A 15,212-nucleotide genomic window follows, 5' to 3' on the forward strand; every position below is an offset into this window, starting at 1 on the left:
TGCCACTGTGCGTCGGTGTGGAGAGAGTGAATGTTTGTGGATGGGGTGCCAATCAAGCGGGCTGCTTTGTCCTGGATGGTGTCAAGCTTCTTGAGTGTTATTGGAGCTGCACCCATCCAGGCAAGTGGAGAGTATTCCATCACACTCCTGACTTGTGCCGTGTAGATGGTGGATAGGCTTTGGGGAATCAGGAGATGAGTTACTCGCCACAGGATTCTTAGCCTCTGACCTGCTCTTGTAGCCACGGTATTTATATGGCTACTCCAGTTCAGTTTCTGATCAATGGTAGCCCCTAGGGTGTTGATAGTGGGGGATTCAACGATGATAATGCCATTGAATGTCAAGGGGAGATGGTTAGATTCTCTCTTGTTGGAGATGGTCATTACCTGGCATTTGTGTGGTGCGAATGTCACTTGCCACTTAACAGCCCAAGCCTGAATATTCTCCAGGTCTTGTTGCATTTCTACATCCACTCCTTCAGTATCTGAGGAGTCGCAAATGATACTGAACATTGTGCAATCAGCAGCGAACATCCCCACTTCTGACCTTATGTTTGAAGGAAGGTCATTGAGAAGCAGCTGAAGATGGTTGGGCCCAGGACACTACCCTGAGGAACTCCTGCAGTGATGTTCTGGAGCTCAGATGACAACCACAACCATCTTCCTTTGCATCAGGTATGACTCCAACCAGCGGAGAGTTTTCCCCCTGATTCCCATTGACTTCGGTTTTGCTAGGGCTCCTTGATGCCATACTCTGTCAAATGCTGCCTTGATGTCAAGGGCAGTCACTCTCACCTCAGCTCTTGAGTTCAGCTCTTTTGTCCATGTTTGAACCAAGGCTGTAATGAGGTTTGGAGCTAAGTGGCCCTGGCGGAACCCAAACTGAGCGTCACTGAGCAGGTTATTGCTAAGCAAGGGCTGCTTGATGGCACTTTTGATGACACCTTCCATCACTTTACTGATGATTGAGAGTAGACTGATGGGACAGTAATTGGCCAGGTTGGACTTGTCCTGCTTTTTGCGTACAGGACACTCATAAACCCGAAGTACACCTAGGTGCTCTTCTTCGTGCACTTTCATGTGTTCCTACATGGAGTGACCCCTGCTTTGGAAACTGAAGCTGCTGAACACGCTGACACTTAGCCTGGGATAAATTTGGCGGACATCCTTTGGCTGTCTGAGGCCTGGAGGGAACCGGCTGACTGAGGGGTTCCTCTGAGGGGAGCTCCCAGATGTGGCGCAAAGTCTCTTCTCCTTCCTTTCACTTGAACCTCCCTGCTAACCAGACTCCAGGCACCTCATCCTCCTCTCGCTTTGCCATTGTTGCACTGAGCTTGTGGCCAAGGCATTGCTGTGTAGGTCTGTGCACATCTCCAGGAGCTGGCTCTCCATGAGGGTTGCCAACCTCTTGATGGAGGAAGCCATGTGCTCACATGCCTGAGCCATGGCAGCACTCATAGTGATGGACTCCTCCATCATCCACTCATGACCACGCATTGCCTTAGGCAGCTCCTCCAGATGCTCCCTTACCTCACTCTGCATCTCCAGCATGCCCTGTGCTGCCGACACCAGAAGCTCATCATCAGTCTGGGGTTTAACATGGGCCCGGCCTCCCGCAATCCTGTCAGTGGCCTTGCTTGTCATAGCCTCCATCAGCTGCTCAGGCACATTTGTGGTGCTCTCACCAGCTTGTGACCCTGAATCTAAGCCTAAGCGCTTACTCACTGACATGACAGTTTTCGGACTGGCGGAGGGTGCAGGGGAATGATTTGACAGTGCATTGTCTGACTATTCCTCCTGCTCAGAGGTTGACAGCAGGCCCCCATCCCAGCGGCTGAGCTTGCCTCCGATATGCCACGACCTGCTGGAAAGAGCACAAACATTTGTTGGTTAGCTTGTTCAGATCTCCTCATACCAACCATGCATGATGTGGATCTCCAGAAGTGTGGTGGAGGACACTTGAACACTATGTCTCCTCACTCTCTTGTGTGCACTCCAGTCTGATCATCAGCAATTGCATGGCTGCCCTGGACCCCCACTAGCTCTAGAGCCTCCTCCTCTGCTGGCATCAGAGGATGCACATCAGGGATCTCAAAGCCAGTTTTCGCACTCTCCCTTCTGTTATGGGTCCATTTCTCCTGCAAGCAAAAAGAGGGACACAATTAGACCTTGCAAGAAGAACAACAGGACACTTATGCTAGTGGTAGCTCCTACACCCTTGATGGGGGCTCTCAAATGGCTCCTCCTCACGTCTGCTCTCAGGAGACGTAGTGGGGGTGAGCTCTGAAAGAAGGCGGCCTGTGGATGTGCTGATGTTTCAACCCCTTGCCACCGCCTTTGTGGTTACTCCCTCCATATGTTGTGCTCTCTCCCCCATAGCCACATGCTATGACCAAAGAGGAGATCGGTATAGAGGAATCAACTTGGCGGAGTGAAGGAGGTCATTGCCCCACTTGAGGCATTGGACCTAGTTCCGAGGGGTGACCCCGTGGCTGCTGACCACTTCTATGATCTTCATCCAGGCTTGCTTGGTCAGGCAGGAGGGTCTTCTGGCCATCCCTTGGGAGGAGGACCTCCCGTCTTTCCCATGTGGCCTGGAGGAGAATCTGCAGGGAGAAATCGCTAAACCATGGGGCCACCTGGTGTCTTGCCTTGGACATGGTCCAAGTAGGCTCCCGCTCCATTGTTGGGTTCTCAGTCCTGGTGCAGAGGGGTCTAACAGGACAGCAGCAGCAGTGGGGGGTCCAGCAGTCAGAGCAGCAGTAGAGGGGGATCCAGCAGCAACAGCAGTGGGAGAACAGCAGCAACAGTGGGAGGGGGGAGGTCCAACAGCAAAGCAGCAGTGGTGGGGGGAGGGGGGGGATCCAGCAGCAACAGCAGCAGCAGTGGGGGTGTCCAGCAGTATTCCAGATTCACTGCATCCGTGAAAGGCAGCAATACAAGCAGGGCTGGCAGTGCTTTAAAGATGGCGCCAGCACCTGCATTTTCATCAGCTGATGCCATTATCAGCACCTCGTAGCCTGGCCCCATCCTGCAATAGGATGTGCCCTATGCCTCAGTTATGGTAATTGGATGGCCGCTGCGTGATTGCAGTCAGACGACTGCACACATCGGTGATGGCACCCGCTTCTGATGCCACTGGCAGGACTTGCGCCGGGCTGGCAAAGTTCAGGGGGTGCTATATAAGTGCAAGTTCTTTTAAACTAATGCACATTAGTTGAAAATATAACTAATTTCATTTACTGTAGTTTTCTTGGATATATTGCTTTTGATAGATACTGCTGCATTGGAGAGAAACGTCAGTTGAAACAGTACAATTTTTTTATTGACTTTGCAACAACATTCCCTCAATATCTTGAAATGCTTGCTGGGAATAATGACATTACAATGGAAGCTGTATGAGAATTGTTTTTAAAAATCCCTCGTGGCAGACATTATCCAGAGTACTTAGATAATGGTAAAGAATTTTGCAACTATTAGGTTTTCCCACCGTGAATTGGCTACCAGTAGTGCATTCCACTGCTCCTCGGTGGATTCTTCAAGTCATATTTTCTCCATCAAAAGTGAAAAGTTTAATATATAATTTAGTCCTGTGTTTTCATTTGATTTATTCTGGATAATTAACTTAAAACATACAAGAACCATTTTTATGTCCTGATTGTTTTATTCTTCCACTCCTTTTCAAAGTGTTACAAATGTTATTCAGATTTTGTAACCTGTAAGTTACATTAAGATTTCACTTTATTGCCAATATTAGAGGAGATACATACTTTAATAATTGAAAACTGGAAAGAGGAAAATTAATTTGTCTTTATTTGTGACTTATCTGCTCAATATTTCCCAAACGCTGCTTTGCTTTTCAGCTCAATTACAAAAAGAACTATGTTTAGGAGATTTTAATCATTTGTGTAATAATAGCATGTCACTTCCAAAGATGAATTGCTCATTTTACCTTGAATATTTTATCCTGTTTTGGTAACTGAAAAAAGAAAGAACTTGAATTTATATAGTGCCTTTCACCATCTCAGGATGTCCCAGAGTACGTTTTAGCCAATGAGGCACTTATTTTCCAGCAAAAGAGCCATTCCTCTATTGATAAATAGAGCACCAGATCAATCCAGTGTTGTCCACTCAGCTAATATAGTTCTTTGGTAATTGAGATCAATATAGTGATGAATAACCGTTAATTTAAAAATATGCAATAATGTTCCAAAATTAATCTCATATGATTCATCTTAAATAACATCAATCTGGATTTTACATTCTAGACATGAGTTACGAACAAAAATGATTCAAAATACTTATGTTTACTCTATGTGGGTATTTGTACACCTTTTGTGAATTTAATTTAAATTGGAGCATTCACATTCAAATTAACCAAGAGATGGATTAAACTGACAGTTAAAAATATAATACTTTGACAACAGTTTGGCATGGACAACATCTGCCAAGCACGTTATGTCTTGTAAATTATTTTCCTCTCGGGTATTATTAGCTGTGTTGGCTTATCGACCAACATACACAAGTCATTAGTATGAGTCTTTGATAATGAGTTCTGCAAAGAATCATTACCCATTCAATAGAATACAAATATCTTCCCTCAAGGACTGTTATAAGGGGGACAGTGCTTCGCAGATGCTGACATTTGGCATTTCTAGATATGAAACTGCCATGATTTGAAAAATAAGTTTGTCAGAAAAATAACATAACTGGTGAAATTATGAGGTCAATTTTAACTCCCCTTTCCTGGCAGAAACCAGGAAGGAGGGCAGTTAAAATGGAGTGTGGAGACTTATCCCCTCCTTTCCCGCCACAATCTGGCCAAATACTTTTTAAGCCAGTGGGCTTCTATTTAAATATGCAGATGAGCTCCAATGACATGCATCATCAAGGCCCATCTTGCTGTTTTAAACTGATGTCTGAGCGAGAGCCATGTTGGCATGCCCGCCAGATCAAACCTGCACGAAACAGTAGCCGCGGCCAGAAGACGCCCAGGAAGGTAAAAGGAAAATGATTTATTCCTTGTAGGCCATGAGAGCAGGACTGCCGCTCTGAGCTCCACAAGGAAACTTTGAGCATATCATGCCATCAGCTTCTCCGTCTACCCAGATCTGTATTCCTTTTAATAGACTTATCTCATGCTGGGCACACTTCCTGCAGATTTTGAATCGTGGCTTTCTGCCACTAGATTTAAAAGCTGAGCAGTCACTTCCCATGTCGTACTAGCCACTTTGATCAAGAAATCAGCAAATGGCATGTAAATGAGGCCTGGCCATTAAAATAGGCCAAACCTCTACTCTAGTGCTCCTGGACAGGCTTGCCGTAACTTTTGCGAGGATTTAAAATTCCTACCCAGGATTTAAAATTCAGCCCACTCTATGGGCAGGAATTTTAGGTGCCAATTGGGGTGAGGGAGTATGGGGACAGTGAGCGAGGAGGTGGGCGGGCAGGTGTGAAAATTAGCGCTGTCAGCCAGCAAGCTCATATTATGTTGCTGTTCCTGCTGCTGCTGATTTTTCTCAGGTTGGGGAAGGCGGGCCTCATCAACATGCCCGATTTGGAAATGAGGCCAATTAATATTGTTAATAAGCTTATTGTCAGCTCTTTAAGGACCAGTTTGGAATTTTGGTGGGGGCACACGGGTTGCACTCTGGATCAGGGCCATGCCATGAAATTAGGTGGGCCCATAAAAGGGAACACGGCTGAGAGGGACACTCAGCCTCAGGCACACAGTGCCATTGGGTGTGCAGAGGTTGCTGCTTGAGTGGTCTGTATGCACATGGGCAGTGGAGGGGGTCGTGACACTCCTGGCATCGTGGGGTCATAAGGTGGAATGGTGTGGTCCAGAAATTATTGTGAGTGCAGCTAAGTGCGAGAAAGGCAACAGCTGGGGCCAGTGGTGATGAGGATCAACATCCTCAGCAGCAGTGACAGAGCCCCAGGCATGAGAAGGGCAGAGGAATGGGACGAAGGGCAGGATAGGATCTACCGCCAAAGACAAAGCTACTTGGACATGTTGGAGAACCAGTACCACAGGAGAGTGTGACTACCCAGCCAGATGGTCAGAGAGATTTGTGCCCTTGCCGTGTAAGACCTCACACCTCACAGCAATGCTCGCCATGGCCTGGCAGTAGCTGTCAAAGTCACTGTGACCTTGAACTTCTTTGCCTCTGGCTCCTTCCAAGGATTAGCAGCAGTCCTTGGTGGCATCCCTCAAGTGGCAGCACACCACTGCACCTCGCAGGTCACTGATGCCCTATTTACGAAAACTGGGCAGTATATACAATTTCAGACAGATGGGGCCTTGCAAGCATAAAGGGCAGTGGGATTCACTTTCATTGCTGGATTCCCCCAGGTGCAGAGCATCATCGATTGCATCCATGTGGGCATTAAGACACTGAGTAAGCAACCAGTGAGATTCATCAGCAGGAAGAGCTTCCAGTCCCTCAACGTTCAGCTGGTCTGTGACCACAATAAGAGCTTCATGCACATGTCCACTTGTTATCCTGGCAGCTGCCAGGACTCTTTCACCTTCCACTGTCCAGAGCTCTGCAGCTCTTCATTCCACCCCCCAAACTCCGTGGATGGATTCTAAGGGGACAAGGGATATCCCTTGAAGAGATGGCTACTCACCCCTCTACGAGAGCCCCAGAGGTGCTACAACCAAAGCCATCTGCTCATAAGGACCATCATCGAACAGGCCATCAGGTTTCTGAAGATGTGGTTCCGGTGCCTGGACTGGTCAGGTGCCTCCCTGCAGTACACTCCTTTGAGGGTCTCGCTTATTGTGGTGGTCTGCTGCACTGTCCATAACACAGCCCTCCAGAGAAGTGTGGAGCTTGAAGAGGGTGAGGCCCTGGTATGATACAGCTCATCAGAGGAAGAGGAGGAGCAGGATGTGGAAGAGGAATGTGCAGAGCAGAGAGGTGCCCTGGCTTTTCAGGATCTTGCCAGGATTCCGTCAATGTCAGGGAACATCTGATCCAGGTATATTTCAGCTGATCCCTTCTAACCCAGGAGGATGGTATTCCCGGAACTCACTTTGAGCTGCCTGTGAGAACACCTCCATTGAAAAAGCAAATTTGGAATGGATCTATTCTTATCATCAACGAATGGTGCACATCTATTCCTCTTCAAAGACCTTTGCTTCTCTGCACAACTTCATCCCTCTTTTCGAACTTTGTCATGAAAGTGTGGAAGCTCACACATCTGGAGTCATGTGTCAATATTTACAATGTGCTCAAAAAGTAACAAAGTGCACATTTACAAGTGCAACAAACTCCAGTGAACCACTCAGTGCTCTGACCGACACTGTGGCCATTGCTCTAGGCCACTTTTACGCAGCTTCTTCTGTGGCGTGGGAGGAGGTGGGGGAGGTCTGCTCATTTGTTTCTGCTTGCGGCTGAGATGGCTGTGGCAATTGTGCTCGTCATGGAGGTGCCAGTTGGGGCCAGAGGCTGCTGCACCAGTGACAATGCAGGGGCAGCCTCCATCATAGGGCTCTGCTGCATAGATGGTCCGTCAAAAGGGCCAAGGAGGCTGATGATAATGGTGCCCTGTGAGGGGATGCTCCTTCATCATCATTGGTGACTGCCCCTTGGATGGCATTTCAGATGACTGTAGGGGATCACCAGTTGGGGCAGAACTGGCATCAACTTCATGCACCTTTGTGCTACCAGTGTCACTGACTAGTCCATGCTACAGAGCGTTGCATGCATTCTGTGCATGTCAGTGCACTGCACCTGCATCCACTCAGTGCTGCCACATCTGTCTCATCATGATGTTGGCCACTCTTTCAATGAAGAAGGTCATGCGCTCAAAACCCTGAGCCCTGTGAGCTGAATGGACTCTTCCATTCTGAGGCCATGACCCCACACTGCCTCAGGGAGCTCTGATATTTGTGTACACATCTGTTGCTGCTGGTCTAAGTAGAGCCTCCTTTCTTGTTACTCCCGGGGTCTTGCATCTGCACCCAGCTGAGCATGGCTGTGTCTGTTCTCTACCCTCTGAGGGGGACTTCCCACAGCTGACACTGCCTCTCACCTCCTCCTGCTCACTAGTGCCATGCTGTTTGCACAGTGCCACCCTTTCTAAGTGTGCGCGAAGACTCAATGTGTGTATCTGCACTGGTGGAGGGTGCACTTGTAAGATGTGATAGTGCTGGCTCTGTTGTCTCAGATTCTTGAGATGGCCCTGGGTAATGTGACAGGACTTGGGCGCTCCCCCTCCACAACTGACCCTGTGGGAGACACAAGAGGATCACGAGAACTAGCCGTCGATAGCAGAAGCTTCTGCAGTGCTGAGGCTTCCCAATGCAACTGAGTCCTTGGCATGCTGTTGGATGGAGAGGAGAAGTGCACCCCACCCCCTTCATCTTTTCACTCTCTCCTCTAGGAATGCGCAACTCTCCTTCCCCCACTTGGTCCTGCGGGACACCCTCGTGATTTCCTCGCTAGGCGAGCGAGGGCATTCCTCCAATGCAAGCCCTCTCTCTGGCATTGTTCACCCTTTTCTCATGTAAGGGCAAAAGAGAGTGAGATAAGGCACTGGTGGCCTCTATGACCAGTGCCAGCGGCTCATTTACATAAGAAGCTGCACGTATCAGTGCTGTCAGGCCCTTAACAGTGCTCGGGCTCTGGGCCTTGCTGAGGGGTCAGTGAGTACTCTGGGCACCCATTTCTTCCATGTTCAGGAGCTGCATGCACCCTCAGGCTCCTCAGGTGGTGTGTCTGTTGGTGGTTGAATACCCAATGGCCTGTCATCATGGTCTGGCATTGCACTCACCTTGCCAGAACAAAGGAGGTCGTTGAGACTCTTGCAGCACTGCACCCAGTTCCTCCACACTACCCTCCTGCTGCTAACAGTTTCAGCCACCTCCAGCCATGCCCATTTGGTTTAGTTAGGTGGTCTTCTCCTGCCACCCTCTGGAAAGAGGACCTCCCTGCTTTTCTTCACTGCCTCCAGGAGGATCTCAAAGTAAACATCAGTGAAACGAGGGGCAGCCCTGCCCCGGGTGCCAGGCCTCTGCCTCTCCTTCTTTTGCCCTGGTGTTTTCATCCTGCTTCCAAACAGCTGCCTCAGTAAAGGCTGCCGTGATGCCTTTAGATCGGGCCTGCACTTCAGCAGTTCCCCCTCCATCTTGCATCTGCTGCCAGTAATTGGCTGCCCAACCCACCCTCCAGCCAATTAACAGCGTGCTTCTTTGAGGGTGTGACAAAGTCTGCTCCCCTCCACCCCGAGGGGGATCACGACCCAGAGATGGTCACAATGTCAGGTTCACAACCTATGGATTTTATGTAAGGATTAACTACATCTGTAAAGAATTAATATAAAATATGCTCGTGGAAAACAAAGTGTACATTTTATTTGATCTTTAGATTGAATGTATCGCATCTTACTGTATTGATTGGAAAATGAGTTGCAGTAAAAACAGCTCTGAATTTGACCATTACCAAATTGCCTTAAAGTTGTGACTGAGCAGAAATGATGCGGTCCCTGAGTGCCCTGGGTCAGGTGGATGTTAAAGATCCTGATATCCTGGCAAGCAGCACCACTAAAAAAAGTTACCTTTCATTTACTTAGTGCTACCACCTTCTCAAGGGCAATTAGATATGGTCAACAAATGCTGGCCTTGCCAGCGACACTCACATCCCATGAAAGAATAAGAAAAAATGGCGGTATCTTGTGTGCAAAGTAGCTGCTGTCTTTACCTATTTAAGAGAAAGCATTGTATTTCAAAATAACTCATTGTATAGAAAGTGCTTTGAGCTGTACTAAGACATTATATAAATCAATTCTTTTGTCTTGCTTTCAGTGTGCATCATTCCCTATTTCAGAGATCAGGTAACCTTCCCTCAATCCTCTGTTGATAATGCTGTGTTCCTAGCTACTAAAACGTGTAACAGAATCCCTAGCAAATTTTAAGGTAGATAATGATGGACTTGGACTTGGACAATTTTAATGGTAAATGAAGTGTTTCTTTGACCAAAGTTTTAGATACCCTTCCTAATATCTCCTTCTCTGACTCGTCATCACGTTCTGTTTGATTATGCTTCTGTGAAGCGCCTTGAGATGTTTTCCTGTCATAAGAAATGAAAATAAATAAATGAAAGATATTATTTTAAATAGTTTATCCACAATGAACATTTAAATAATTCCCATTTTTTATAAATAAAAAAACTATTTTTGCAGTTTAGCATTATACATGAACAAAATTTTGCAATGATTATATGAACCATTTACAGCTACTTCACACAAACATAAGGAAATATAAATTCATGAACCATGAGCTGCAGCCAGAGCCAGTAAACATATTTTCTTCTCCAGTATTCAATGCCCCTCAGATGCAAAAACAAAACTTTTAAAACCTTTTTCTTCTGTTTTAATTAAATGAAGCAAATATTTTCAATGAATGGTCATAAAGGGAATCCATCCCAAACAGAGTATAAAAACAGGAGATTTGGCACTGGGGGGAGTAGGTGCTGCTTTTGCCAACAATACTTGCTGCGGTTTGCGTGACAGGTAAGTCTTTAATTAAATTTACCTATAACTTAAAGTAGTCTAAAAACTATAAGCTAAGTTGATTAAATACATAGAGTAATTAATTAAATAAATGATTGGCATCCTTTCATCTATGAGAGATGATGGGAATGCAGCCTCAGAACTTTGTTGAGGTCAAGTGAGATCATCGGTTGCATTTCTTTTGATGGCTGAACAAGCCACAAGTGCAACACATGATGTTGTCCCCTGCCGGTGGGTGGGATGATCTCTGCTGATGCCTTGCTTGCAGGGTTGGCGTCTGCTTTGGAGCTTCTGAAACCATATGTCATGTTGGTGGCGCATTCCTGCCCACATCTGGTGTCGCCATTTGCATCAATCATCAGCTAGAGTTTCCCACTTGTCATGATTGATGGTGAGAGCATTCATGTCTCTTTTGACAGCATCCTTGAATTGGACCTTTGGGCCCCCTGTTGGTCTCTTGGCATAGACTACCTCCCCATATAAGCACATGCTTAGGGGATGTGGCCATCTTCTATCCTGTGCACATGCCCAAGTCAGCGAAGCCTTCTTTGCTTGATTAGCGCTAGCATGCTTAGCATGTTTGCTCTAGAAAGGACTGCTTCATTGGTGACTTTGTCTTTCTGTGTGATGCCGAGAATGTGTCGTAGGTACAGGAGATGGAAGTTATTGAGCCTTTTGTCTTGGTAGATGTAAGTTCTCCAGACTTCACTGCCATACAGCAATGTGCTGAGGGCACAGGCCTGGTAGATAAGCATGGTGGTCCTGCGGCTCAGTTTGCTGTTTTCCCATGCCTGTTTTGTCAGTCAGCCAAAGTTGGCGGCTGTCTTTCCAATGTGTGTGCTGAGCACTTCATCGAGAGACAGGTTGTCTGTCACTGTATCCAAGATATCAGAATTTGATGACTGTTTCCAGTGGTGTGTTGCTGAGTCTGATCAGGCAGAGACATAACACCCTGTCTCATAACTACAGTCATCTTGACACTGATGGTGAGGGAGAACATGACACAGCCATGGGACAGACAATCCATGAGTCATTGGAGCTGTACTTCTGTCTGGGGAACTAGTAGGGCATCATCAGCATACAGAGAGCGGAATTAAATAAACAAATAAATAAAATAAAACAAGCTTATTTAGGGATGGCAGTGCAGGTGGTGTGCTGCAGCTACTGTATGGCAGTTTGTGGATGGCAATGCGATCCTGGACAACCACATCTGTAAGTATCTGCATGTCGAGGAACTTCAGCTCAGAGATGTTGAGCTGGAGTCTGAAGTGCAGACATTGTGGGACATCAGGGAGGGGGAGAGTTACCTAGACACTTTGATCCAGGAGGCAGTCATACCCCTTATGTTAAAATCATAGAATCATTACAGCGCAGAAGGAGGCCATTTAGCCCCTCGTGCCCATCCCAGCTCTCTGCAAGAGCAACTCACATAGTCCCACTCCCCCACCTTTTCCTGTAGCCCGGAAAACCTTTTCTCTGCAGATAATTGTCCAATTATCTTTTGAAGGCCTTGATTGAATCTGCTGCTACCATACTCTCAGGCAGTGCATTCCAGATCCTAATCACTCGCAGTGTAAAAAAGTTTTTCCTCATGTCGCCGTTGCTTCTTTTGCCAATCACTTTAAATCAATGCCCTCTGGTTCTGGATCCTTCCACCAATGGGAACAGTTTCTCCCTATATACTCTGTCTGGACTCTTCATGATTTTGAACACCTCTATCAAATCTCAGCTTAATCTCCTCTCCAAGGAGAACAGCAACAGCTTCTCCAATCTATCCGCGTAACTGAAGTTCCTCATCCCTGGAACCATTCACGTGAGCCTTTTTACACACTCTTTAATATCTTAACATTGGTACGAACAGGTAGTTAATCTTTTTTTTTCTCTGAACAAATTTCCCTATTTTTCCAACCACCTGTCCATAAATAGATTAGTGATTGAATTTCTTTCCCTCCCTTAAACCCTTATAATAAATGGCCGCAACAACAACACTGTTGTTGGAGTAACTCTTAAATTCAAGAAGGTGTTTAATTTCGCCATGCACACTTACAAACATACAAGAAAAGGTTAAAAGGCATAAAAAGACAAGGACATTTACTAAATAGAACAAAAAACTAACATGAATTTCAGTTAAAGTTTGGATTATCAAAAAAAGTCCCAAAATTGGATATCCCTGACTGGAAATGCCAAATTGGGGAGGAGCTGTTGGAAATATCTCTTCTCTTACAAATTTCTTCTTTGTTGCATTCTCGGAGATAAATGGAGGTCGCTTGATTTGGCTGAAGTCACCTTTGTCTTAGATGGAGAGGAAGCTAGCAGAAGGCAGGTTTTCTTGCTATTTTTGCAGACTGTGTCTTCTTTAATTTTCTGGCTTTTGCAGACTGTGTCTTAGAGAGAGAGATCTGCAACTCGGGCAGCTGGGCTAATCTGAACAAAGTCAGCTGTGGATTGAAAACAGGCTGTACCCTCAAACTGTTACAGTTTCAAGTCCAGGCAGGTTGGATAGGGGTTTCCTGGGTCCTAAAACTAGACCCTTTCAAGTTGCTGTCCGATGTGACCTCTCTCCTTCATTTTAACAAGTGGAATCCAGCTGAAACTTAACAGGCTGAATAAAATGGTGGCTGATGTTATTATTCAAATGCACAAAACACAATTTACAGGGGGTTCTCATCTATTCGTGACAACATCCTTCCTAAAGTGTGATGCTCTCATGCTCAGTCAAGGCATATCATATTCCATTTTTAAGATACAACCTTTATTCAATGTGAACTCTTTGACATTGACTTCCCCTTCTAAAATATAGACAAAGTGCTGCAAGATGACCACCAAAGGTCAGATGACCTGGTCTATATATTCATATTATCTCACTGTATCGAAAGGACAAAAGGATACATTCCAGACTAAGGGGTGTTGACTACGCCCATCCTGAAACCATCAAGAGAAATTCCTGAGTTGAATGGATTTCTTCTGAGACAAATGAGGTATGAAGTAGACACATCATAACAGAATGACACTCATTCAGACATTAATGGATGGCCATGAATGCCACATCCTGGTCCATTTTGTGGTCACACCAGGGGAGAAGACCCTGTGTTAGATAACAGAAATGATAATATGATGAATTATGACCTTAAAAGGTAACCCTCTCTACAGAGAGAGAGAACGATCACAGAAAAGCTGTCCAGGAAGAGACTGTGGAAAGATCCAACCTAAACAAGAAGAAGCCCTGCTGCTAATTCTTCACTTCAACTAGGTGCAGCCGAGAACTGAAAGTGACCACCACCTCTGGTCTGAAATTTTAATCACCAGAAATCTACAATACCTGAACAAGTTCAAGACTACAAATATCCAGGCCTGCACCTTTAAAAGAAACTGCCCTTTCGAGAAGATTCAACAGATTTATCATAAACCATGAACACCTACCACACCTTGAACCCTTATCCTTTACCTGCTATCTATCTTCTCTTGAGAGTCCATGTGAGAGTGAATGTGTGTGTGAGTGGTGTTACAAACATTTTGGGGAATGCATATTGTTCAATAAATAGTTAATCTTCTGCTTTAAACCTTCAAGAAAGCCTGTCACTTACTGTTTAGTTGGCAAGTAAAACACTCAGAGGCTAACTCGCATTTTAAATAAAACACAATTGTGGTCAGTTGGGAGGTGAACAGTGGGAACCACCCATACCCCTTACCACCTGTCTGTAACAGGGGCCCAGTACTGGACACGATACTCCAGTTGAGGCTGAATCAGTGTTTTATACAGGTTTATCGTAACTTCATTGTTCTTGTACTCAATGCCCCAAATTTATAAAGCTTACGATCCCATATGCTTTATTAACTGCTTTCTGAACCTGACCTGCAATCTGCAATGATTTGTGCACAATTATTGCAGATCAGTGTCCAATTGGATTTTAAAAAATTGGCTTAAGGACAGAAAACAGCGAGTTGTGGTAAATGGTTATTTTTCAGATTGGAGGATGGTCAACAGTGGTGTTCCCCCAGGGTCAGTGCTGGGACCACTGCTTTTTTTTTGCTATATGTAAATGACTTGGAATTTGGAATACAGAGTAGAATTTCAAAATTTGCCAATGATGTCAAACTGAGAGGAGTGCAAACAGTGAGGATGATACGAACCGCCTGCAACTAGACATAAATAGGCTAGCAGAATGGGCAAACAGGTGGCAGATGGAATTTAATACAGACAAGTGTGAGGTGATGTATTTTGGCAGAAGAGATAAGGTGAAGCAATATAGACGTAATACCGCAGTTCTAACGAGTGTGCAGGAACAGAAGGAACTGGGGGTGCATGTGCATCGATCTTTGAAGGGGGCAGGACATATTGAGAGAATGGTTAGCAAAGCATATGGGATCTTGGGCTTCATAAATAGAGGAATAGAGTACAAAAGCAGGGATGTTATGCTGAGCCTTTATAAAGCTCTGGTTAAGTTCCAACTGGAGTATTGCATCCAGTCCTAGTCTTGAGAGGGTGCAGAGGAGGTTTACCAGAGTGGTTTCAGGAATGGGGGATTTTGGTTACAAGGTTAGGTTGGAAAAGCTGGGCTTGTTCTCCCTGGAGCAAAGGAGATTGAGGGGAGGTTTGATAGAGGTCTACAAGATTATGGCAGACTTAACTAAGTTAGACAAGGAAAAACTGTTCCCATTAAATGATGGTACAAGGACTAGGGGACACAGATT

The sequence above is a fragment of the Heterodontus francisci genome, chromosome 2 (genome assembly GCF_036365525.1).
Source record: "Heterodontus francisci isolate sHetFra1 chromosome 2, sHetFra1.hap1, whole genome shotgun sequence".
NCBI lineage: Eukaryota > Metazoa > Chordata > Chondrichthyes > Heterodontiformes > Heterodontidae > Heterodontus > Heterodontus francisci.